Source organism: Thalassophryne amazonica, chromosome 14, assembly GCF_902500255.1.
Source record: "Thalassophryne amazonica chromosome 14, fThaAma1.1, whole genome shotgun sequence".
NCBI lineage: Eukaryota > Metazoa > Chordata > Actinopteri > Batrachoidiformes > Batrachoididae > Thalassophryne > Thalassophryne amazonica.
Genome location: NC_047116.1, coordinates 389,167 through 414,522, shown reverse-complemented (window position 1 = coordinate 414,522; position 25,356 = coordinate 389,167). Strand labels below are relative to the sequence as shown.

Sequence of the window (25,356 nt, the reverse complement as noted above, 5' to 3'; positions counted from 1 at the left end):
ATGGTTGCGAAACTGGAACATTGAACTCAGGCTTCTGAGTGACTTTGAAAAAGGCACTTGAAACGGTGGTTTCCGCAGGGGGATTGTCGACCCCAAGCCTGGATAAAGCCAACTGAACAACTTGCTTGACAAAGGATAGTCCAGGTCCGGTTTGCTGCAGGGACTCTGCCTCAGAGGTGTGAGAGCCCAATAATGAATGGCTTGGAGAGAGACCCCTCTCATCCTGATCCTCCACACAGTCTATATCACCTGTTATGTACAAGGAATCAGTCACGGCAATAGACATGACATCTTCCTCCTGCTGAGTAACTACATCGGTCTGATCAGCCTCATTAGGGACAACAGGAACTGTCACGGCATCCCTAGGCTGTAGATTCAGAAGCAAGGACTTAATTTGAGCAAACTCAGAAGTCAACGTTTCGGCCTTTTCAGTCAAAGCATGGTCATGAGTAACCTTCTTAGCAGAAGGGGCTCCTGCATGTCGGCATTTACGGTGCTTTGGTTCCTTCCTGGGGCTGGAGGCCAAAGTCGCACTAGACATCCCACTTTCCAATGCCGCAAGTCTAGCAGACCTCTTTGCCAGTGGCATGCTTGCACAATTAAGGCAGGCATCGCCAGTCAGGGCTTCCCTCAGGTGTCCGATCCCAAGACACGAGGGGCAAGACATATGTCCATCATCTGGGCTCAAGGGAGCCAAACAGGTACTACAGCCATGCAACAAAGGCCCTGTCAACATTGTGAACTGTGTGCAGATGGCTAATGCAAGCCCTGACGGTTACAGATAGAAAGACATAGCATGAATCACACGCAGTGTAAATAGTAACACAAGGCACGGAGCGTGCATCACTCACAGCATAATGCGAACACAAGGCACATGAAGCACTCACAGCCATAGACTTGACACGAGGCATGGAACGTGAAGCACTCACAGCCATAGACTTGACATGAGGCACAGAGCGTGAAGCACTTCTCAGACATAGACTTGACACGAGGCACGGAGCGTGAGGCACTCAGTGTAAAAGCTAATACAAGGCATGAAGTGTGAAGCACTCACAGCCACAGTAATAACACGATGCACACATCCGAAATACTCACAGCCCAAGTGCTAAGTCACTTACAGCAATGACGACAACACTAGCTGCTAGCGGAGCTGTTAAACTTAGCAAAATGGCGGCAGTGCAGACGAAGTACTTCGAGGAGTGGAAAACACTCACGGCAAGCCCAACACCGTACACTATACTGGTTCTTATACACACACTACCACTTAGTTAACGCGGTTAGCGAGACAACTAAACAAGTAGCCAGCTTTCATCGAAACAACACAGCTAATGTGCACAGAGGAAAATACCCAGCAGGGCAGCGGTGAAGGTGCACACTCGGTGTTTAGGAAGGTGTACTTATGACAGGCGTCAGTCAAAGAATACAAAAAACGGTGAAGCTGTGTCTCGTAGCCTCTGGAGGACATGTGCAGTGCACGTAGCTCCAACCGAAGGTGGCTTGCGAGGCTACAAGCGAGAGTGGCAATCGCAGCTAAATGCGTGCTTAACCTCTAAGAATGTGAGAATGTTGAAAAGAAGCGAACGCTGCATGCGTCTGGTATATAAAGACAACCAGTGACGTCACCCAGGTCACATCCAATGGCATGACTTTGTTGGTATATATTCTTGACCTCTCTGTGCTTGCGCACATGTAGTTATCCAGGTGCTAAAGCACCACCCTCTGGCGGTCAGGAAGAATGAAATAGAAACAACAATAACTGGGACTGCAAGCAGTCATATACAGGCCCTCGTGTCCACACCACCGCCTCCCTGGGCCGGCGCATCCCTTGTGACCATATGTGGGCAGGTGCGTACAGGGGCCGACCCTCATCACAAAGTTCAAGTTTCAAGCAAATCAGACAATGCATGAAGGAGGTATGCCATGTTGACGTGTCATCCACTGGGGGGTGCTCAGAGCACAAACAGAGGGGGCAGGTGTGTACAGGGGCAGACGCTCCTCACAAAGTTCAGGTTTCAAGCAAATCAAACAATGCATGAAGGAGTTATGACATATTGATGGGTCATCCACTAGGCGGTGCTCAGAGCACAAACAGAGGGGACAGGTGCGTACGGGGCAGACATTCATCACACAGTTCAAGTTTCAAGCAAATCAGACAATGCATGAAGGAGTTATGACATGTTGATGGTTCATCCACGAGGGTTAGGGTTAGCCCTAACCCTAACCCCACAAACAGGGGTCAGAAGTTTCAAGTCAATCAGGCAAAGGATGAAGGAGTTATCATGACTTGATGTTACATGGCGATTGGTCAAAATGGCGGCGTTACAGCAGCCACACCCTTCGACATCGAGAAAAGCTTTTGATAAATTTTGATCAGTATAGTCTCTGGATGATCCGAAAGAAATTTGAAGTGCATTGGACAAAATCCCTAGGAGGAGTTTGTTCAAATACAACGTGTGGAAATCACGCCAAAATGACAAGAAGATTCAAAATGACCGACTTCCTGTTTAGAGTAGACCAATGGTGCAAGAGACTTTTTTTGTACGTCTATGCAAGTCACACACGTGTATCAATTTTCATCTCCCTACTCCAAAAAACCTTTATGGTGAAGGGTTTTTGAAAGTTGCAAGGGGGCGCTATTGAGGCATTTTGTCCTGCCAATGGACGACGCCCCTATGAATTGTAAGAGGTTGTCGTGCTTTACCTGTGTATCAATATTCATGATGATATGACAAAATTAAAGCTGTCAAAAAGAAGAACGTAATTTCATGGCGAAGGATCAATATTCGGCACACGGACGCCATTACTTGTAGCTTCACGGCGATAGTTGCCTACATTCACCAACTTGTTATGCATGTTTTAGAAGTGGAATGAAGATGATGGAGTTAACTATGTGACATCTGTACCTGTTAAAGTATAAACAGGACATTTCCTGTTCCTGTTACAAGAAGGAGGAAAAGGGAAAAACTGGAGCATGCTTCAGTCCATGTGTAAGTCTGTCAATTTATTGTCTTTGTGGGTTGAGATAAGAATGGAGCTGAATAATCTCACCAAGGCCTGAATAAATTCCTCTGGAGGTAAACAGTGGGCAATTTGTCCTTGAGGCTAAATAAGGCTGGAGTGTTGTAGCTGAGCAGTGAAAAACACTTTTAACAGTTCCACTTGAACAGCCAAATCCCAATTATGAATTTAGAATATTCCCAATTATGAATTAAGAATATTCACCAGACTGGACTGGGTTGCTTTAGCACCTATTGTGCTGTAATTAGCACCCTCCTAATGACAGGGTAGCTGTCCGTCCTAACGATGGGACTGATGCCTCTCCTGACGGCTCTCCTGACGAGTCTCCTGATGATGTGAATGACTCATTACCATGAACAAAAGACTGAAACTACTTTGACCTGAGTACCCCATAGTAAACAGGGGGCAAAGTGTGTCTCAGACCCCCTCCCCGGTTAAGGCTGAGTTTCAACTGTTTCACATACAATGCCTCCTTCACCCCACTCTCAAACCATTTCTTCTCTCTGGCTAAGATTTTAACTTCCTTGTCCTCAAACATATGGTTAGTGTCTTTAAGATGCAGATGAACTGCAGACTGAGGTGCACTGGCACCCTCTCCGCGGTGCTGGTATAGCCTTTTGTGTAACGGCTGCTTAGTCTCACCTATGTAGTGTTTGTTACAGTTTTCCTGACATCTGAAAGAATACACTACATTGCTCTGTTTGTAACTAGGGATCCTGTCCTTAGGGTGAACTAATTTCTGTCTCAAGGTATTAACAGGTTTAAAGTAAACTGGGATTTTGTGCTGTCTGAAGATCCTCTTTAGGTTTTCTCTACTCCTGCTAAATAAGGGAGAGACACTCCTCTTCTTCTTGTCTCCGTCTCCTGTCTGTCTGGTCTCTTTGTTCTCTGGGACTACTGCACTTTATCCAGGGACCATTGTGGGTACACACATATTGTGAGGGCTTTCCGGACAAGTTGTTGTTCTTTAGCCCTTCCCTCTGTAGTTGTGGACACCTGTAGGGCTCTGTGTTGAAGAGTCCTGATCACCCTGAGCTGGTGTTCAAGGGAGTGGTTTGAGCCAAAGAGCAGATATTGGTCAGTGTGAGTGGGTTTTCTGTAAATCCCTGTCTGAAGCTACCTGTTCTCTCCAATCGTAACATCACAGTCCAAGAAGGCTAAATGGTTGTTCCTGGCATCCTCATGTGTGAACTTGATATTGGAGTCCACCGAGTTGATGTGCTCTGTAAAGTCCTCAGTTTCCTGTTGCTTGATTTTAACCCATGTGTCATCAACATATCTGAACCAGTGACTGGGAGAGATGCCCGTGAAAGACATCAAGGCTCTCTTCTCCACTCGCTCCATGTACAGATTGGCCACAATGGGGGATACCGGAGACCCCATCGCACAACCATGGATCTGCCTGTAGTAATTCCCCCTAAACAGGAAGTACGTGGTGTTAAGACAGATCTCCAAGAGTTGGCAGATGTGGTCTGGTGTGACTTTGGTCCTTTCAAGTAGAGACACATCCTCCAGCAGTCTCTGCCTCACAGCTGAGACGGCCTCAGCGGTGGGGATGTAGGTGAACAACGATGTCACATCAAATGACACCATAGTTTCATCTGCCTCCAGCTAAAGGTCATTGATCTTGTTCACAAAATCTTGTGTGTTCTCCACATGGTGGTCTGAGTTACCCACTATAGGAGCCAAAATCCAGTTGAGGTGCTTGGCCAAATTGTACATGATGGAATCTGTGCTACATACAATAGGCCTGAGTGGCACGTCCTGTTTGTGGATTTTGGGGAGTCCATAGATGCATGGAGTGGCGTCCCCAGGGTACAGTCTGTAGTATGTCTGCCTGTCGATGAGTCCCTCTTTCTCCAGGTTTTGGAGGTAGTTAATGATTTTCTTCTTATAGCCACTTGTGGGGTCTCTCTTCAGACGCTCGTATGTACTGGAGTCAATGAGCAAGTTGTTGATCTTGGCCTCGTAGTCCGATGTGTTCAGGACCACCGTGCATCTGCCTTTATCTGCTGGCAGGATAAGGATGCTTTGGTCCTTCTGCAGTGTCAGCACTGCAGAAGGACACGCTTTGTCCCCTGTTTACAATGGGGTACTCAAGTCAAAGCAGTTTCAGTCTTTTGTTCATGGTAATGAGTCATTCACATCATCAGGAGACTCATCAGAAGAGCCGTCAGGAGAGGCGTCAGTCCCATCGTTAGTAGGGACAGCTACCCTGTCATTAGGAGGGTACTAATTAGAGCCAAATAGGTGCTAATTAAAGCAACTGTTTAGTCACTAGCCAATAGCAGCCTGCCTCTTGGTAGGAGGGGTCTGGTTAGGTTTAAAATTCCAGCTTTTGTGGCTTCTGTTTGTTCTTCTCTACAAGGGTCAAGACAGAAATCAGAATACCAGAGCAAGAATTTTAGCTGAGGAAGCTTCTGCGATTTGAAGCGAAACATCCTCGCGTCAAGCAACCCAGTTCAGTCGAAGATTCAAGCTTCTCTACTATCTCAAAATAGAAACATAAAATCAAAATGGCCAACTTCCTGTCGACATTTCACCATGATGGTAGCAGACTTTGTTGTGCATTCCAACATGGTAAATATGTGTACCGAATTTCGTGAGGCTTCGACGAAAAAACCCCTATGCTGAGGGTTTTTTGAAAATTTCTAGGGGACGGTATTTCGCGATTTCGCTGCGACCATGTGCGTGACCCACAAAACATCGAATTTTGGATCCAGCCAGACGACTTCGTAAAGTTTGGTGTGTTTTTCAGCATGGGAAACGGACGAAATTTGCATTTTAAGAGTGAGAATAATAGTAATAATAATAATAATAATAATAACAATAAATAATAATAATAAACAGCACAATTACAATAGGGTCCTTGTAGGACATTTTCCTACTCTGGCCCTAATGTACGCGTGTGTGTACAGGGGCAACCACTCATCCCACAGTTCAAATTTCAAGCAAATCACACAATGCATGAAGGACCTATGACATGTTGATGGTTCATCCACTAGGGGGTGCACAGAGCACAAACAGAGGGGGAAGGTGTGTTCAGGGGCCAACTATCATCACACATGTGAAGTTTCAAGTCAATCAGGCAAAGCATGAAGGAGTTATCATGACTTGATGTTCCATGGTGAAGGGTCACAAATTCAAAATGGCCGACTTCCTGTTTGGAGTAGACCTATGGTATAAGAGACTTTTTTGTACGTCTATGCAAGTCACACATGTGTACCAATTTTCATCTCCCTACTCCAAAAAAACCCCTATGGGGAGGGGTTTTTGAAAGTTTCAAGGGGGCGCTATTGAGGCATTTTGCCCCGCCCATGGGCCAGGCCCCTATGAATTGTAAGAGGTTGTCGTGTTTGACCTGTGGATCAATTTTCATGATGATATGACAAAATTAAAGCCGTCAAAAGGAAGAACGTAATTTCATGGCAAAGAGGCAATATTCGGTACGCCGCCACACAGAAGCCGTTACTCGTAAGTTCACGGCAATCATCGTCTACGTTCACCAACTTATTCTGCATGTTTTAGAAGTGGAAGGAATTTGATGGTGTTAAGTATGTGACATCAGTACCTGTTTAAGTATAATTTTCCATGGCGAAGGGTCAAAATGGCGGCGCCATAGCGGCCACACCTTTTAACATAAAGAAAAGCTTTCGATAACTTTTGGTCAGTATCGTCTGTGGGTGATATGGAAGAAATTTGAAGTGCATTGGACAAAATCCCTACGAGGAGTTCGTTCAAATATAACGTGTGGAAATCACCCCAAAATGACAAGAAAATTCAAAATGGCCGACTTCCTGTTTGGAGTAGACCAATGGTGCAAGAGACTTTTTTGTACGTCTATGCAAGTCACACGTGTACCAATTTTCATCTCCCTACTCCAAAAAAACCTCTATGCGGAGGGGTTTTTGAAAGTTTGAAGGGGGCGCTATTGAGGCATTTTGCCCCACCCATGGGCGACGCCCCTATGAATTGTAAGAGGTTGTCGTGCTTGACCTGTGTATCAATGGAAGAACGTAATTTCATGGCCAATGGGCAATATTCGGCACGCCGCCACACGGACGCCGTTACTCGTAACTTCATGGCGTTCATCGCCTACATTCACCAACTTGTTCTGCATGTTTTAGAAGTGGAATGAAGTTGATTGGGTTAAGAATGTGACATCAGGACCTCTTAAAGTAAAAATAGGACATTTCCCGCAACCACCGGGGGGCGCTATGGCGGAGGTGGGAACTTATGGTGACATTCAGGGCGGAGCCCTCATCATGTTCAGCAAGTTTGAAGGATCTACGATGAAGTATGTGGGCGTGACAGCCGTTCGAAGTGAAATGGCGTGCTCCGAAAAGCTCACCAAAGTTTGACGACCCCTAGCAGCCACGCCTTTTGACTTAATTAGAAGCTTTTGATAACTTTTGATCACTATTGTGTTGTGATGATTTTGACCAAATTTGAAGACGATTGGATGAAATCCCTAGGACGAGTTCGTTCAAATGTAAGTAGTGGAAATGGCCAAAAATGGCAAAAATTTGCTCAAAATCGAAAGTTAAAATCAAAATGGCCGACTTCCTGTCGATATTTCACCATGACAGTAAGAGACTTTTTCGTGCGTCCTGGCATGGTAAATATGTGTACCGAATTTCGTGAGGCTACGACGAAAAAAGCCCAATGCGGAGGGGTTGTTATGTGTCGATGCGGGTTGAGGAGCGGACCTGCGTCAGACGGAACCCAGCGCTAAAAATAACCAGAAAGCGTTCCAATAACAAAAACAATTTATTTATTTCACCCGCTGGTGCATAATAAAGTGTAAAAACTGAAATAGCGTCCTTCTGGTGGAGTGAAGGCTGGCACGCTCTCCAGCGCCCAAAAGGATCGAATCCCGGCGCTCCTGGACCCACTATTACCGCCAACCACCCCCCAGGTGGACACGACAAACCGACTCTCTGCGAAGGATAGAAGAGGTGAGGTAAGTCAGCAGTTACAACTAATATCCTTCAAAAGACACACACTATCAGCAACACATTCAGGTCTGTATTTTGAGCTTTATGCAAATGAGCAGCTTCTCACAACAGGTGGAGGATCACTTGTCCGCACGTCACAGCAGTGAGAAGCAAGCTGCACCATTCTCATCACAATTCAAATATACTGCGTAACAAAATACCAAGTTACTATCAACAATTAGTCAAACACTTAATCACCTCTGATGTGTGCTGACAGCATGTGTCCCTCACCCTTCCTCCTTCACGGGCTCGATGTGTCAAACCCAGGCGCGGTCCTCAGCGTCTCACAAATGAACATCACAAGGTTGAGTTCCCGGCAGTTCTGCTTGAATCACACATGACTTAAATGCAGAACGCCATCCAATTATCTGCTTCAGCTGAAAGTCTTTAAGGCTGCACGTGAGCACCATTCACAGGTGCTGCACATGATGTTGATGAGGGTGAAGAACTCTTCAGCCAGCACCTTCTCCACAGACAAATCAGTTTTCATGCAACCTGGAGAGCAAAGAAAAGAAAGGAACACCAAAATGTCCAGCCACACCCCCCAACACACAACAGGGGTTTTTGAAAATTTCTATGGGGCGCTATTTCGTGATTTTTCTGCGACCATGTGCGATGCCCCCAAAATATCGAATTTCGGATCCGGCCGGACGACTTTGGAAAGTTTGAGTTTTTCAGCATGGGAAGAGGCCGAAATTTCGATTTCAAGACTGAGAATAATAATAAATAATAATAACTAGGACTGCAAGCAGTCATATACGGGCCTTCGTTCCGCACGACCGCCTACCTAGGCCAGTGGGTGCCCTTGTGACCACATGTGGGCATTTGCATGCAGGGGCAACCACTCATCACACAGTTAAAATTTTAAACAAATCACACAATGCATCAAGGAGTTATGACATGTTGATTGTTCATCCACTAGGGCGTGCTCAGTGTACAAACAGAGGGGCTGGGTGTGTTCAGGGGCCAACCGTCATCATACATGTGAAGTTTCAAGTCAATCGGGCAAAGCATGAAGGAGTTATCATGACTTGATGTTCCATGGCAAAGGGTCAAAATGGCGGCACCATAGCGGCCACACCCTTCAACATAGAGAAAAGCTTTCGATAACTTTTGGTCAGTATCATCTTTGGATGCTGTCAAAGAAATTTTAAGTGCATTGGACAAAATCCCTAGGAGGAGTTCATTCAAATACAACATGTGGAAATCATTTCAAAATGAGAAGAAAATTCAAAATGGCTGACTTCCTGTTTGGAGTAGACTCATGGTGCAAGAGACTTTTTTGTATGTCTATGCAAGTCACACATGTGTACCAATTTTCATCTCCCTACTCCAAAAAAACCCCTAAGGGGAGGGGTTTTTGAAATTTTCAAGGGGGCGCTATTGAGGCACTTTGCCCCGCCCATGGGCGACGCCCCTATGAATTGTAGGAGGTTGTCATGCTTGACCTGTGTATCAATTGTCATGATGATATGACAAAATTAAAGCCGTCAAAAGTTAGAACGTAATTTCATGGCGAAGGGGCGATATTCGGTACGCCACCACACAGAAGCCGTTACTCGTAAGTTCACGGCGATCATCGCCTATGTTCACCAACTTGTTCTGCATGTTTTAGAAGTGGAAGGAAGTTCATGGGGTTAACTATGTGAAATCAGTACCTGTTTAAGTATAATGTTCCATGGCGAAGGGTCAAAATGGCGGCACCATAGCGGCCACACCCTTCGACATAAAGAAAAGCTTTCGATAACTTTTGGTCAGTATCGTCTCTGGGTGATGTGGAAGAAATTTGAAGTGCATTGGACAAAATCCCTAGGAGGAGTTCGTTCAAATATTTGCATATAATGATGCTGAAAAAAGGTGAAAAAGTCATCATAGACTACTAGAACAAATTTCTTAACACACTTTCATTGTAAAGATAACAATAAAAGTGTGAAATTTCCCCTTTTTTCTGTTTTTCATACAATATGATCAAAGGACATAATAAGTGCCCATAGTCTAAGAATCACCCTTAAGTGGCCACAAAATCTGTAATCTGGATCAGATCCAGATCCAACTTTGTCAGCCAGTAAACGATACCATCCTACATAACACTCTCATATATGAAAGAAATGTTATTTTTGACAGTGTTATGAATTTTTGAAAATTTGTCCAATGTTAAAGACAGATTGTTTTCAACTTTTTTTTCTGACTTCGACCTGTGACCTTGAAAATTGAATCAGTTCTTGCATATCAGGATATGAATCATCTGTCAAAAATGTCATAACGATATATGAAAAATTGTGTTACAGGTTGTTCACAAATGGACAAAAACAAACAAACAAACAAACAAACAAAAAAAAAACAGGGGTGCAAACATAACCTCTGAACTTTGTTGGTGTCAGTAAAAAGAGATAAGTTGAAGGGGCTTTTTATTTAGCTGCTCATCTGCAAGACAGAAAAGTGGGACCTTCCTGCTTTAATAAATGATGACTAAACATAATAACACAACACAGCCGAGGTGTTTGGATACAGTCACACACTAGACCAGTGCATACTCCCAAACTTGACTTGATACTTTAAAAAAAAAAATTCAGTTAAGCCCTGTTGTCATTGCATACGGGCTACCACGAAATCACGTTTCCCGCCAGTGGTGCTATAAAAAAAATCAACCCACAAATATAACATAAAACTACACCAAAACAACCACATACCACATCACAAACCAGGGTCAGGGAAAATGTAAAAATGTAGAATAAAATCTCAGTATTGCACAGTATGTTACACAGAACACAACATGGAGTGAGGTGTCAAACAAATAATGAATGTTTATGAGTTCAAAGGAACAAATGTTTCATGTGGTGAAAGCTGGAACAAACCATTCAACAAGGCGAAGCTGAGTTGTATGTAGGTTTTGGCATTTGGGTTATTGCTTTCGTGGTATTCCTTATTTGTGTTCTGATTTCATGCGGTTGGGTTTTCTTTTGATGGTTATGTTTTTGGGGCCTTGCTATTTGTTTTCCTTGTACCTTTGATTGTGATCACTGTTCCATTTAGTTCTGTATCCCACTGGCCATTTAGTTCCTTTCCAGGTGTTCTTGCCCTGAGTCCCCACTTGGTGTCGCCCTGTGATCCTGTTTTTTGTTGCACTTCACTCGACAATCACTTAACGTTAATTAATTTTCTGTACATTATTTTCAGTATGTTTATTCCTGTTATTTTGGGGGGTTTCTGTTGTAGTATTTTCTGAGGGTTTCTTTCTTGGATCAGTTCTGGTTTTACACATTTGGTTCTGTAGTCTATCTGGAATTATGTCATTTTCTGTTTCTTCTTTTACTGTGGTACTTGAGTTAGATTTACGTTGTATTATCTTTAGGTTCAGGTTTCATTTTCAGTCACTTTAAGTTCAGTGTTAACATGCTTATTGTCCTTCCTCAGTTTCCGTAGTAAACAGACTGTTACACTTTTCTCAAACAGGCATTAACATTTTCTCACTTTTCTCTCGTGTGTAAACACTCTCAAAGTTCAAACCTTAGTAGAAAAATAAGACCAATATTATAGAATGAAACCAAAGATCACAGGCCCAAACATTTGTTTGAGAAATAAAAATAGAACATTTTCCTATAAATAATTATGATGGCTTTTAGAACTAATGAATTTAATTTTAACGATCAACCTACGACGTTGGACACAAGAAATTATTAATAGTGACTCACCAGTATTTCACAGTTCCTCTGATCGCACCTCTTCGTCCTGGCGCCGCTGCACAGTATGTTTTTCCACTGAGTGACACCTCGCTGCAGGTGTCTTTTTCCGAGTGAAGAACACAGTTATGGGTAGTTGTTGGCGCTCTTTTTTTCTTCTGGGCGAGAAGATTCTTATAAACAGACACACGCAGAACACAATGCGCGTACTCTTTCTTCGCTCACTGCCTCCGGTGTTACTGTTGCGGGACCTGCAAAGAATCCAAGTCATTAAAAAGATACAAACCTCTCTCATTGGCCACGGAGCTCTGCGGCTGTGTTTACCGAGACCATGCAGTGGGCACTGTGGATTTTTCTGCAAGAATTCTATCCTTGCAGGCTGCTGGAGCGCTCTGCATCAAAACAGCGGGCGTAGTCTCTGGACCTGTTGCCAGATTTTGGCCGCAACTCAGCACAGCAGACAGTGGGGCAGTGTGAATGGCCCGCTGCGGCACTTACCGAGCCCGCAGACTCGGTAAGCGCATCGGAGGCAGTGAGAGCAATCGCGGTGATGCCAACTGGCCTGCCTGATGAGGACGCAGAACACAATGCGCTGTTAAAAAAAAAAAAAGCATGCAAAATTGCACTAAAAAAATCCGCAAAACTGCGAGGCCGCGAAAGGTGAACCGTGATATAGCGAGGGACCACTGTATTGGATTTTCACCTGTAAATAAATCACTTTGGATTGGAACTAATGCTTTGAGTTTTTGCTGCCTGCATTCTGGAGCTTGTTTTCTGACTATTTACATTCATAACACCTACACTCTCACAGCCTTTATGAAATATTCCAGTCAGGGTTTCGCACTGAACACAGCACACAGACAGCCCTGGTCAGGGTCACCAATGATTTGACCTCTCAGCCGCCTTCGACACTGTGCACCATTCCATTCTCCTCCACCGTCTGCAACATTTCATTGGCATCTCCTACACAGCACTCCAGTGGTTTTGGTCCTACCTGACTGATAGAGCTGAGTATGTGGCTCTGGGGGAAGCCAGGTAGAGGGCCCATACTGTGTAGTACCTCAAGGGTCAGTCCTCGGTCCCACACAATTCTTCATCTACATGCTCCCCCTGGTCCACATCATCAGCAGGCATGGAGTTGCCTTTCATTGCTATGCTGATAATACTCAGCTCTGTGTCAGGTTGGACCCTACATCACCCTCACTTTCAATAACTGCTCTTACGGCCTGTCTGGAGGAGATGGGGTGTGGATGAATGACAATGTTCTTCAGCTTAATAGTAACAAAACTGAAGGTCTGCTCATTGGGCCCCCTTACCAACTCCGGTCCTTTCCTCTGACTGTATTTTCGTTCACCGGCCACAACATTCCCCTCAATTCCTCTGTCACTAACCTTGGGGTATAGTTTGGTCCCCACCTGTCATTTAACACCCACATCCAACACCTCTGTAAAACTGCATTCTTTCATCTCTGGAACATCGCCAAACTCTGTCCCTCCCTTTCCCCACCTGATGCTGAGAAATTGGTCCATGCTTTTATCTCCTCCAGGCTGGACTACTGCAGCGAACTCCTCATTGGGATACCTGGCAGGAGCCTGCAGAGACTGCAGTATATTCACAACTGCACTGCTCGGATCCTTATGGGGGTGCGGAAGTCCATGCACATCACACCCACCCTCAAAAACCTCCACTAGCTCCCTGTTAGATTCAGGATTGAATAAAGATCTGTCTCCTGACCCTTCAGTGTGTCTATGGCAGCACACCGGTGTACCTCAATGATCTGATCTGTCCCTACAACCCATCACGCCATCTTCGCTGTGCTGACAGTCACTGACTCCAGCTTTTGAAGGCCAAACTCCGCACTATGGGAGATAGGGCCTTCCAGATGGCTGCACCCCGACTGTGGAATGCTCTTCCCAACCACCTAAGAGCACCACAGTCAGCTGAAACTTTTAAAAAACACTTAGTCTTCTCTGTTTTTAAAAGCTTTTTCTTAACTGTTTTTTTCCTTGTACTGTGTTTTATTCTTTGTACTTTTATGGTAGCGCCTTGAGATTTGCTTGTCATATGTAAGGCGCTCTATAAATAAAATTTATTATTATTATTCCTGACCCTAGAGACTTTTAAGTCCTCTTCAAAAACTTACTTCTTTTCTCTGGCAACTTTTATTCATTTTATTGCCAGTTACAATTTTATTACTATTTTTAACTTATTTATTTATGATTGGGGTAAATTGATGCCCATTTTTCTATTTTGGACAGCACTATGGTCTTAGAATAGAATAGAATTTATTATTATCATTGTGCATGACACCAGAAAAAATACTGTGCATGACAATAAAATTAAAAACAATCTCTTAAAAGCACATTTAAAATAAATAAATAGAATAATAAATAACCCTAAAAATCCTACATAAAACCTAGTTAAAACACTCAATCACAATCATAAAATGGCAGGTCCAGCAGCATTCAGTGCACCAACAGCCCTTCCCACAAAGCTATTTTTTAAGTCTGTTTGTTCTGGCCTTAAGTGTCCTGTATCATCTGCCTGATGGCAGCAATTCAAACAAATAGTGTCCAGGATGGGAGGGGTCTCTGATTATAGTCCTTGCCTTCCTGAGACAACAACTTGTATACAGTTCCTCTAATGAAGGCATGAGACAACCAGTGATCTTCTGGGCTGTGATGACAACCCTCTGGAGAGCTTTCCTGTCTGTGACTGTGCAGCTAGAAAACCACACACACAGACAGTAGGTCAAAATGCTCTCTATGGAGCAGCGATAGAAGGACACCAGCAGTCCCTGTGGCAGACGGTTATTCCTGAGAACCCTCAGGAAATAAGAGTCTCTGCTGTACCTTCTTGATGGTAGCCATATATATATATATATATATATATATATATATATATATATATGGGGAAAAAAGAAAACAACCCAGATTGCTCACTATGTCAGTAAATACTGCTGCAGAAGTTCCCTAAACGAACATTCATTTGCAGTAAGTTTAATACATTCCGGCAATGAATTCCATTCCTTCATACCCCTAAATAAGACAGTGTTTTTTTTTTTAAGGCATTAGTCCTGGCCACAGGTAATATAAAATTTCCCACCACAGCATGTCTGGTTATGTATCTACTGTATGATTTTCTGAACTGAAGGAGAAATTCCTGAACAAAATATGAAGTAACTTAGTGACAATAATCTTTCTAGTAAAAATAATCAGTGAATATAATAGTCCATCTTTAATTAACAGCCAGTTTAAACTTTTATGCATTGTAATAATGTTGGTCCTATAACTACATTTAGGTGCTGTACAAGCTATTTTGAATAATCTGTAATTTATTAATCATTTCACCAGAATCATTTGACCAAACTGCTGGGCAATAATCCAGGTATACTAGTAATAATGATTTGATAGCATAATTCAATGTTGTACAACTTAAAAACCATGCATGTCTCCTCATAATCAATATACCCCTGCTCATTTTTACAAAAATATTATTTATATGTTTTTTTCCATGATAATTTAGAATGTACTGTTACACCCAGCAACTTAGTCTCCTGTACCTGATTTATTCTCATATTATTAATTCTAATGTTTAATACAGGATTTTTCATAATAACACGACTAGAGCAAATAATTATGCAATTACTCTTTGCTATATTTAACACTAGCTTATTGGATGTAACCCAGTCAACTACCTTAAGCAGTTCCATGTTTAAGACAGTTTCTAAATCATTGTGTGAGCATGCTGATGTATAAATGGTAGAATCATTTGCATACAACACTATATTAATTTTATCAAAAATATATGGTAAATCATTTGTGAAAATAGTAAATAATAATGGACCAAAACAACTCCCTTGTGGCACACCACATACTACACTCCTGGTGCCAGAAAAGCTGCCATTAAAAAACACTGTCTGTGTTCTGTTGGATAAGTAGCTATAAAACCATTGTAAAAGCTAATCTCAAAACTGTAACCAGCAGGTTTTTCCAGTAACAAATCAATGATAAATAATATCAAAAGCAGCAGAGAAGTCAAGAAACACAGTACCAACTATATTCTTTTTTTGAACCTCTCTGAACCAATTATCAGACATATGAGTAAGCGCCGTGGCAGTGGAGTGACTCTTTCTATATGCATGTTGGAAATCTGAGATTAAGTTATTCCAAGAAAAACAATTACTAATTTGCTCATATAAAATAGACTCCATATTTTTTTCCAACACAGGTAGGATACTTATAGGTCGACTATTTAAAGTGGAGAAAAGAATTTAGTTATTTTTCAGTAGTGGAATAATTTTAGCCTGTTTCCACAGTTGCGGACACATATTATAAGCAAAACTGAGGTTTATTATATGAGCTAAAACAGGAGCAATACAATCGGCTGCTCGTCTGAGAAGCCTACTGTCAAGACCATCAACCCCTGGGGGCTTGTCTTTACAGGATTTCAAATAATCCTTTACCTTATTTATACTTATCTTCAAATTTAAACCTGATGTTTTTATTATTCAGAATTTTATTTCTTATCAGTAGATAGGATTTAACATTACTCAGATTAGGCATATTTTTTTCTTAATTTATCTAGTTTGCTTATAAAGTAATCATTCATTTAATCAGCAATAGCTACTGGCTTAGTTATGAATTTATTATTTTCCTCAAGAAAAGATGACTTTATTCTATTTTTCTTACCGGTCAACTGATTTAAAACATTCCATATTTTTTTGCTATCAGTTCCAGCCTTCTGGACTTGATCTTCACAAAACATTTTCTTTTTCTTTCTATTCAATTTAGTAACAGAATTCCTGTGCCAACAGAACGGAGGACGAGTCTCGTTTCTTGACTGCAACAAGACAAGAGTCCCAGTTAGTGACTTTAATCCACACAAAAGTGACTCATGATATTTTATGGCTTTGAGAGGGGTTAAGAAGCGGGCCTGCTGTTTCTGAAGAGCAGCAAATCAAAGAACCAACGAGCTATAGTGGATCGAAGCATTGCTTCAATGGTTCACGCTGGTTCACGCTTCACAGTGGTGTCGTGCTGCAGAAACGGTTGATTACAGACCTGCTGCAGGGTCTGTAATCAACATAGATGAATGTTCATTTTCCCGACAAACACCCTCAAAAACAACAGCTGCTTTGAAGGACCGATAAGGGAATCGTTAAGCAAAAAGACTATTGATATCGGTGGATTGAATCATTTCTTAACAATACTCAAAAAGAACCAGTGCTCGATACCCAACCCTATTTATTAATAACCTGAGTAAATCCACATGTAACATTGACAGTAAACAACTTTTTTCTTAAGTGGCATTTTTTAGAAAACCAGTCAATGTTGAAATCACCCATAAGGTACATATCATGACCCACAGCAGTATAGGTGTCCAAGATTTCACAGATTGTATCTGAATATTCACAATTAACATTTGGTGGTTGGTAACAACAACCCAGCAAAGTCAACTTACGGTGAGGTAAATAAACTTGCAGCCATAACACTTCAATATTAAATTTCATCATATCATTTCTGATTTGTGTTGGTAAGTGATCTTGAATATAAAAAGCAACTCCGCCACCAGATCCATTTCTGTCATTTCTGTAAATATTGTAGCCATCAATATATAACTCAGTGTCATCAAAAGAAGAATCCGGATGAGTTTCTGAAATAGCAAGTATGTGTAATTTATATTTACGCAGCAGATTAGTTACCTCACCAATTTTGTTCCTCAGACTATTAATGTTAATATGCACAATTCTGAATCCCCTCTTCAGTAATCCATGTTGTAGTGTGATTGTATCAGTCATATAAAAACATGACTTCATGACCTTGAAGTTCCAAGATTACTCTGAAGTGCTGGAACAAGGACGGATGATAAGCTTATCATGTCTGAGAAACGCAATCTCACCTCCTTCCTGTGCAGCTTTCAGTTTTGGCATTAATTCTTTTATTTTTAAATGTACAGCGTCCGTATAATTTTCATTAATAAACATCTTTGTACCTTTGAGATTCGTTGCACGCTCTGCAGCTTTATCCTTGAAATGCAGGAATTTGACAACAATAGGTCGCGGTCTGTCTCCAGAGACTCCTATTTTAACTGTGCGATGTACTCGCTCCACCTCTATCTCCCTCTGTAACTGCAGTTTCTGCTTAACCCTCTGGGGTCCGAGGGCATTTCTTTGGACAGTTCACTCGCCTGGCATAAATGTTTTATTATTGCTGTTAACAGCTCTCCCTGCATCCCACAATCAAGTTTTGTCTCTTTTTTAAGGACAACCTGTGCTAAGGTTCAAACAATAAACACAAATGCACATTTTGAACAATAAATACAAAATGGTCTATGCGTTTTGTTGTCCGTTGATATGGTAAACAGTGCTTTACACAGAGAAAGCAACAGAGTTATCCAGTAACATTCACATGCAAACTAGTGGAGCAATCCTGACAGTTACACACCCTTTGTTTGAGCACGTGAGATTGTCATCAGAGGCTGTCGGTGTGCTCCTGCTTTCACTGATCGCTGTGTGTAATGGCGCAGGGCACACTGAGTATGTACTAATAGTATGTACTCATTGGAGCCCCCAGGGGGCTATTCAAACGGGACAACTAGTATCACATCACTCCTGAAAACGATCTTTGGCTTTTCACGTGAGGTAAATCTGCACAATCACATTTTGAGCAATATATACAAAATGGTCTATGCGTTTTGTTATTTTGATATGGTAAACAGTGCTTTACGCAGAGGAAAACGATCTTTGGCTTTTCACGTGAGGTAAATCTGCCCTACGATTGGATTTTGGAAAACCATGTGACGGTGAACCAATTCTGATTGGACACTCACATTGCGCACGTCATCACACAGCTTCTATGAGGAGTACAAAGATGGCCGATGGCTGGCTCAAAAGTCCGCACAGTTAACATTTCAGCAAAAAAAAGTTATTTATCATTTAGGAAAGCTTGGCCTTAGCCGTCGTATATGACAGTGTCGGCCCCAGAGGGTTAAAATGTCTCTTACTTTTACCTCTGAATCCATCCACGGTCCACCCGGTAATTCAGGGATGCCTTCGATGACAATGTTATTTCGCCTAGATTGACCTTCTAGGTAATCCTGCTTGTCAAGAATGACCTGTTGAGACTGTTTGGCTTGATTGGCGGTGTTTTGCTGTATCTGTTAGCTGTTTAATCTGCGCAGTTAGATTGATCTAGTTACCTAGATAACGATTTGTTTCACAGTGTAATCTTCACGTGCCTTAACTAAAGCACTCCCTCTGCTGAATCACCTCTAAATTATTTACACATTTTTCACTTTGTGTGTTTTTAGGAATCCGCTAGCTTAGCGCAGCTACTATCTCTTAGCCGGTTTAGCATGGCGGCTTCTCCTGTCTCTCCCGCACTTTTCTGCTCTGGGTGTGAAATGTTTAGTTATTCCTCGGCCTCCTTTAGCAGTAATGGTACTTGTAATAAGTGTAGCTTATTCGTAGCTTTGGAGGCCAGGCTGGGCGAATTGGAGACTCGGCTCCGCACCGTGGAAAATTCTACAGCTAGCCAGGCTCCTGTAGTCGGTGTGGACCAAGGTAGCTTAGCCTCCATTAGTTTCCCTCTGGCAGATCCTGAGCAGCTGGGAAAGCAGGCCGACTGGGTGACTGTGAGGAGGAAGCGTAGCCCTAAACAGAAGCCCCGTGTACACCGCCAACCCGTTCACATTTCTAACTGTTTTTCCCCACTCGGCGACACACCCACCGAGGATCAAACTCTGGTTATTGGCGACTCTGTTTTGAGAAATGTGAAGTTAGCGACACCAGCAACCATAGTCAATTGTCTTCTGGGGGCCAGAGCAGGCGACATTGAAGGAAATTTGAAACTTCTGGCTAAGGCTAAGCGTAAATTTGGTAAGATTGTAATTCACGTCGGCAGTAATGACACCCGGTTACGCCAGTCGGAGGTCACTAAAATTAACATTGAATCGGTGTGTAACTTTGCAAAAACAATGTCGGACTCTGTAGTTTTCTCTGGGCCCCTCCCCAATCGGACCGGGAGTGACATGTTTAGCCGCATGTTCTCCTTGAATTGCTGGCTGTCTGAGTGGTGTCCAAAAAATGAGGTGGGCTTCATAGATAATTGGCAAAGCTTCTGGGGAAAACCTGGTCTTGTTAGGAGAGACGGCATCCATCCCACTTTGGATGGAGAAGCTCTCATTTCTAGAAATCTGGCCAATTTTATTAAATCCTCCAAACTGTGACTATCCAGGGTTGGGACCAGGAAGCAGAGTTGTAGTCTTACACACCTCTCTGCAGCTTCTCTCCCCCTGCCATCCCCTCATTACCCCATCCCCGTAGAGACGGTGCCTGCTCCCAGACCACCAATAACCAGCAAAAATCTATTTAAGCATAAAAATTAAAAAAGAAAAAATAATATAGCACCTTCAACTGCACCACAGACTAAAACAGTTAAATGTGATCTATTAAACATTAGATCTCTCTCTTCTAAGTCCCTGTTAGTAAATGATATAATAATTGATCAACATATTGATTTATTCTGCCTTACAGAAACCTGGTTACAGCAGGATGAATATGTTAGTTTAAATGAGTCAACATCCCCGAGTCACACTAACTGCCAGACCATTCCTCTGCAGATGATCAGTTAGCTGTTTTACAACTACCCTCTCAAGCATCTTTGAGAGAAAAGGAAGGTTGGAGATTGGCCTATAATTAGCTAAGATAGCTGGGTCAAGTGATGGCTTTTTCAGTAATGGTTTAATTACTGCCACCTTAAAGGCCTGTGGTACATAACCAACTAACAAAGATAGATTGATCATATTTAAGATCGAAGCATTAAATAATGGTAGGGCTTCCTTGAGCAGCCTGGTAGGAATGGGGTCTAATAAACATGTTGATGGTTTGGATGAAGTAACTAATGAAAATAACTCAGACAGAACAATCGGAGAGAAAGAGTCTAACCAAATACCTGCATCACTGAAAGCAGCCAAAGATAACGATACGTCTTTGGGATGGTTATGAGTAATTTTTTCTCTAATAGTTAAATGATCTTCTTATGGCCTCAGACAGTGGACTCATCTCTGTGCTTGTTCTGTTAGACCTCAGTGCTGCTTTTGATACTGTTGACCATACAATTTTATTACAGAGATTAGAGCATGCCATAGGTATTAAAGGCACTGCGCTGCGGTGGTTTGAATCATATTTATCTAATAGATTACAATTTGTTCATGTAAATGGGGAATCTTCTTCACAGACTAAGGTTAATTATGGAGTTCCACAAGGTTCTGTGCTAGGACCAATTTTATTCAGTTTATACATGCTTCCCTTAGGCAGTATTATTAGACGGCATTGCTTAAATTTTCATTGTTACGCAGATGATACCCAGCTTTATCTATCCATGAAGCCAGAGGACACACACCAATTAGCTAAACTGTAGGATTGTCTTATAGACATAAAGACATGGATGACCTCTAATTTCCTGCTTTTAAACTCAGATAAAACTGAAGTTATTGTACTTGGCCCCACAAATCTTAGAAACATGGTGTCTAACCAGATCCTTACTCTGGATGGCATTACCCTGACCTCTAGTAATACTGTGAGAAATCTTGGAGTCATTTTTGATCAGGATATGTCATTCAAAGCGCATATTAAACAAATATGTAAGACTGCTTTTTTGCATTTACGCAATATCTCTAAAATTAGAAAGGTCTTGTCTCAGAGTGATTGTGAAAAACTAATTCATGCATTTATTTCCTCTAGGCTGGACTATTGTAATTCATTATTATCAGGTTGTCCTAAAAGTTCCCTGAAAAGCCTTCAGTTAATTCAAAATGCTGCAGCTAGAGTACTGACGGGGACTAGAAGGAGAGAGCATATCTCACCCATATTGGCCTCTCTTCATTGGCTTCCTGTTAATTCTAGAATAGAATTTAAAATTCTTCTTCTTACTTATAAGGTTTTAAATAATCAGGTCCCTTCTTATCTTAGGGACCTCATAGTACCATATCACCCCAATAGAGCACTTCGCTCTCAGACTGCAGGCTTACTTGTAGTTCCTAGGGTTTGTAAGAGTAGAATGGGAGGCAGAGCCTTCAGCTTTCAGGCTCCTCTCCTGTGGAACCAGCTCCCAATTCGGATCAGGGAGACAGACACCCTCTCTACTTTTAAGATTAGGCTTAAAACTTTCCTTTTTGCTAAAGCTTATAGTTAGGGCTGGATCAGGTGACCCTGAACCATCCCTTAGTTATGCTGCTATAGAGTTAGACTGCTGGGGGGTTCCCATGATGCACTGAGTGTTTCTTTCTCTTTTTGCTCTGTATGCACCACTCTGCATTTAATCATTAGTGATTGATCTCTGCTCCCCTCCACAGCATGTCTTTTTCCTGGTTCTCTCCCTCAGCCCCAACCAGTCCCAGCAGAAGACTGCCCAATAAATTTTAGTCGAGAGAAGAATTAATATAATTAAAATGAATATGTTAGCTAAACTTCTGTGTTTCACAATGTTCTCCTACCACCTCCTCCAGGGTTTTTCATGCAAATCAAGAAGATGTTAACGTGGGGAGGTGATGGTCTAGTGGTTAAAGCATTGGGCTTGAGACCACAGGATCCTCGGTTCAAACCCCAGCCTGACCAAAAAATCAGTAAGGGCCCTTGGGCAAGGTCCTTAATCCCCTAGTTGTTCCCAGTGGCATGGTACCAGCATGGTACCAGCACGATACATCGTGCAGCTGGTTTGAAGAAAAAAAAAAAAAATAATACATGCTGCGATGGTTCTGTGCATGTGGTTCCAGCTGCGTGATGTGTAACCACAGCGAGAGGGTTCGATGGGCTCACACAGCGCACACTGTCTTTCAGCCGCTGGTGTGCGCAAACTGTTGTAGCAACAGTCGTACGAGGCATTGGAAGCAGCTACGAAATTACATCCCCGCCGGACTGGAAAATCACTAAGGACCCTTGGGCAAGGCCTTTAATCCCTTATTGCTCCCGGTGTGTAGTGAGCGCCTTGTATGGCAGCACCCTGACATCGGGGTGAATGTGAGGCATAATTGTAAAGCGCTTTGAGCGTCTGATGCAGATGGAAAAGCGCTATATAAATGCAGTCCATTTACCATTTACCATTACATGGTTTGCATACAATTACTGCTTCATGCGCACTTAACGCGCAATTCGACCAAATTTGCGCTGTGTGTGAAGGGGCCCTAACATGGTTTATATGGAAAAATACAAGATCCAGGCTGCAATTGTCCCTACTGTACTTGCCATACGACCGTGGAAGGGTAAAATGCCCAGATTACACACCTGGAGAAACCAGGGGATTAAGGACCTTGCCCAAGCGCTCTTAGTGATTTTCCAGGTCAGGCTGGGATTTGAACCCAGGATCCTTAACAACTAGACCATCACCTCCCCTAATAGGGTTAATAATAATGTCTAATGATAGACTTTGGGCTTGGAAGGATGACTCATCATTAGATCTGACAGAGGAAGACTGGCGGAATTTAATTTAATTTATTTCATTTCATTTCATCATCATCATCATGACTTAATGTCGTGAATGAAGATTAGGAAGGAGGGGACTGTCCACATCGGATACAGGCTCGTTGGTGACTCACGAGTCCGATGTGTGACAGGTAGACTCGACCACAGCGGCTGCAAGCAAGAGTCTGATCTGGAAGAGCTAGTGATCTTGTGGCCTGGTGAGCTTTCCTCTTCCTCAAAGTTAGCCCTATGGGAGTACTCAAAGGACGACACGGACTGATGGATGGTATGCCGCCAGGCCTGATGATCAGCAGCAATGCTGGACCACTGGCAGAGCTCAGTATTACAGGAAACGAGGGACTTCTTTAAGCAGTCTTTATAGCTTTTCTTAGGTGACCCTCTGTTGTGGTGGCCAGTGGACAGCTCTCCATATAGAACAATCTTGGACAGGCAATGATCCTCCATCCTGGAGACATGACCTGCCCAGCAGAGCTGAGAGTTCAGTAGCATCGCCTCTACACTGCTAGCCTCCACCTAGCCGCCACCCCGGAGCATATGGCTGCATTGCAAAGGAATGTGATGCTGAGGACCGGAAAATATTCTTCAGAAATTGGACTCTGGAAGGTCAGAGGTGCAGTAAATGGAATTCTGTATCTTTCAGTCTAACATCAACATGGCAGCCTTATCAACTCCTGAAGGCCAAATTCCCTGCTCTTCCCCCAGAAGGATCTATGGCCTTGGTGAAGGAATTCGGCTCCCCCTTCTTATCTATCTACCCCCCTCCAGCCTGCTGTTGCCTAGCAACATCAGACTTTACACACACACAGACAGAAACTGACAAAGTTAACTCATCTGCACATGACGCATGTCTCCCTCCATCCCTATTACCCCCCCCCCCCCGTGTCTCTCCACTCCCCTCACCCTAGCTTCCTCCCTGCCACCTCGAAGGCAGCACGGTTTTTACTGCTACAGCCTCCAACTCCCCAAACTGGGCGGCGCAGGCCCCTCCCGCTGCAGCCTTCACCCACTTTACCTCAATTCGGATGACGGATTGCTTCAAGTTTAGTGCACATAAACAATATCAAATGTATATGTGTTGTCTTTAATTCTGATGTGTGCCATTATTACAGTAAGCAATTAATAATTGTGGATAAATTGTTGTATCTTGTCTGGGGTAATTGGAGTGTAAATGTAATTTTGTTGTTGTTGCACTTGTGTAATGACAATGAGAATAAATTTCATCTCTCTCATCTTAATCATGATGTGATACGCTGCAGGGCCGACTCTGTGTGGGCAAGAAGGGCCACATCGTCGGCAAAAAGCATCTCTCGGATTAGTTGCTCCACCATCTTTGTGTGGGCCTGTAGTCGCCTCAGATTAAACAGGCTGCCATCAGTGCGATAACAGATGTAGACGCCGTCGTCATCGTCAAGGTCTTCAAAGGCCTGCTGGAGCATCATGCTGAAGAAGATGGAAAAAATTGTTGGAGCGAGGATGCAGCTCTGCTTGATCCTGTTTGAAATTGGAAATGCCTCAGAGAGGTTGTTGCTGTACCTGACTTGGCCACACTGGTCTTCGTGCAGCTGGGTGACCATGCTGAGGAACTTTGGGGGACAGCTGAGTCATTCCAAGATCTGCCACAGACCTTTCCTGCTCACAGTGTCAAATGCTTTGGTCAAGTCGACAAACGTGACATAGAGACCCTTATTCTGCTCCCGACATTTCTCCTGGAGCTGATGGAGAACGAATACCATGTCAGTAGTGATCCTGTTGGCTGTGAAGCTGTACTGGCTCTCTGGGAGGTGTTCTTCTGCAGTAGTGGGTATCAGTCTGTTCAGCAAGACCCTGGCTAGGATCTTGCCTGCGATGGATAGCAGTGTAATCCCATGGTAATTGGAACAGTCAGACTTCACTCAGTTTATTTATTTTTTTCAATTTATTAATTTATATAGCGCCAACTCACGACAAAGTCGCCCCAAGGCACTTCACACAATTCACAACAACACAAATTAATTTAAAATCAAAATTAAAAGCAAGAAAAGCGCAATAAAAAGATAAAACTCAGAAGAATAAAAGGAAATTACAAAGCAAACACAAACAAATTAAATTAATGATAAGACAGTCTAAAAAAAGTGGGTCTTCAGTCTTGATTTAAAAGTCTCCACCATGTCAGACTGCCGAATAACAGCAGGTAGATCGT

The 25,356-nt window shown here is 42.9% G+C and overlaps 1 protein-coding gene and 1 long non-coding RNA gene across 2 annotated transcripts in view; both read left to right on the top strand.

Moving 5' to 3' along the window:
- Positions 1–25,356, top strand: part of pde1a (phosphodiesterase 1A, calmodulin-dependent) — a 397,928-nt gene that overhangs the window by 8,499 nt on the left and 364,073 nt on the right. The window lies entirely within an intron of this gene.
- LOC117524662 lies at positions 945–14,558 on the top strand. The gene is made up of 3 exons (XR_004564823.1): positions 945–958; positions 12,701–12,706; positions 14,360–14,558. It is a non-coding gene; the product is annotated as an uncharacterized LOC117524662 (long non-coding RNA).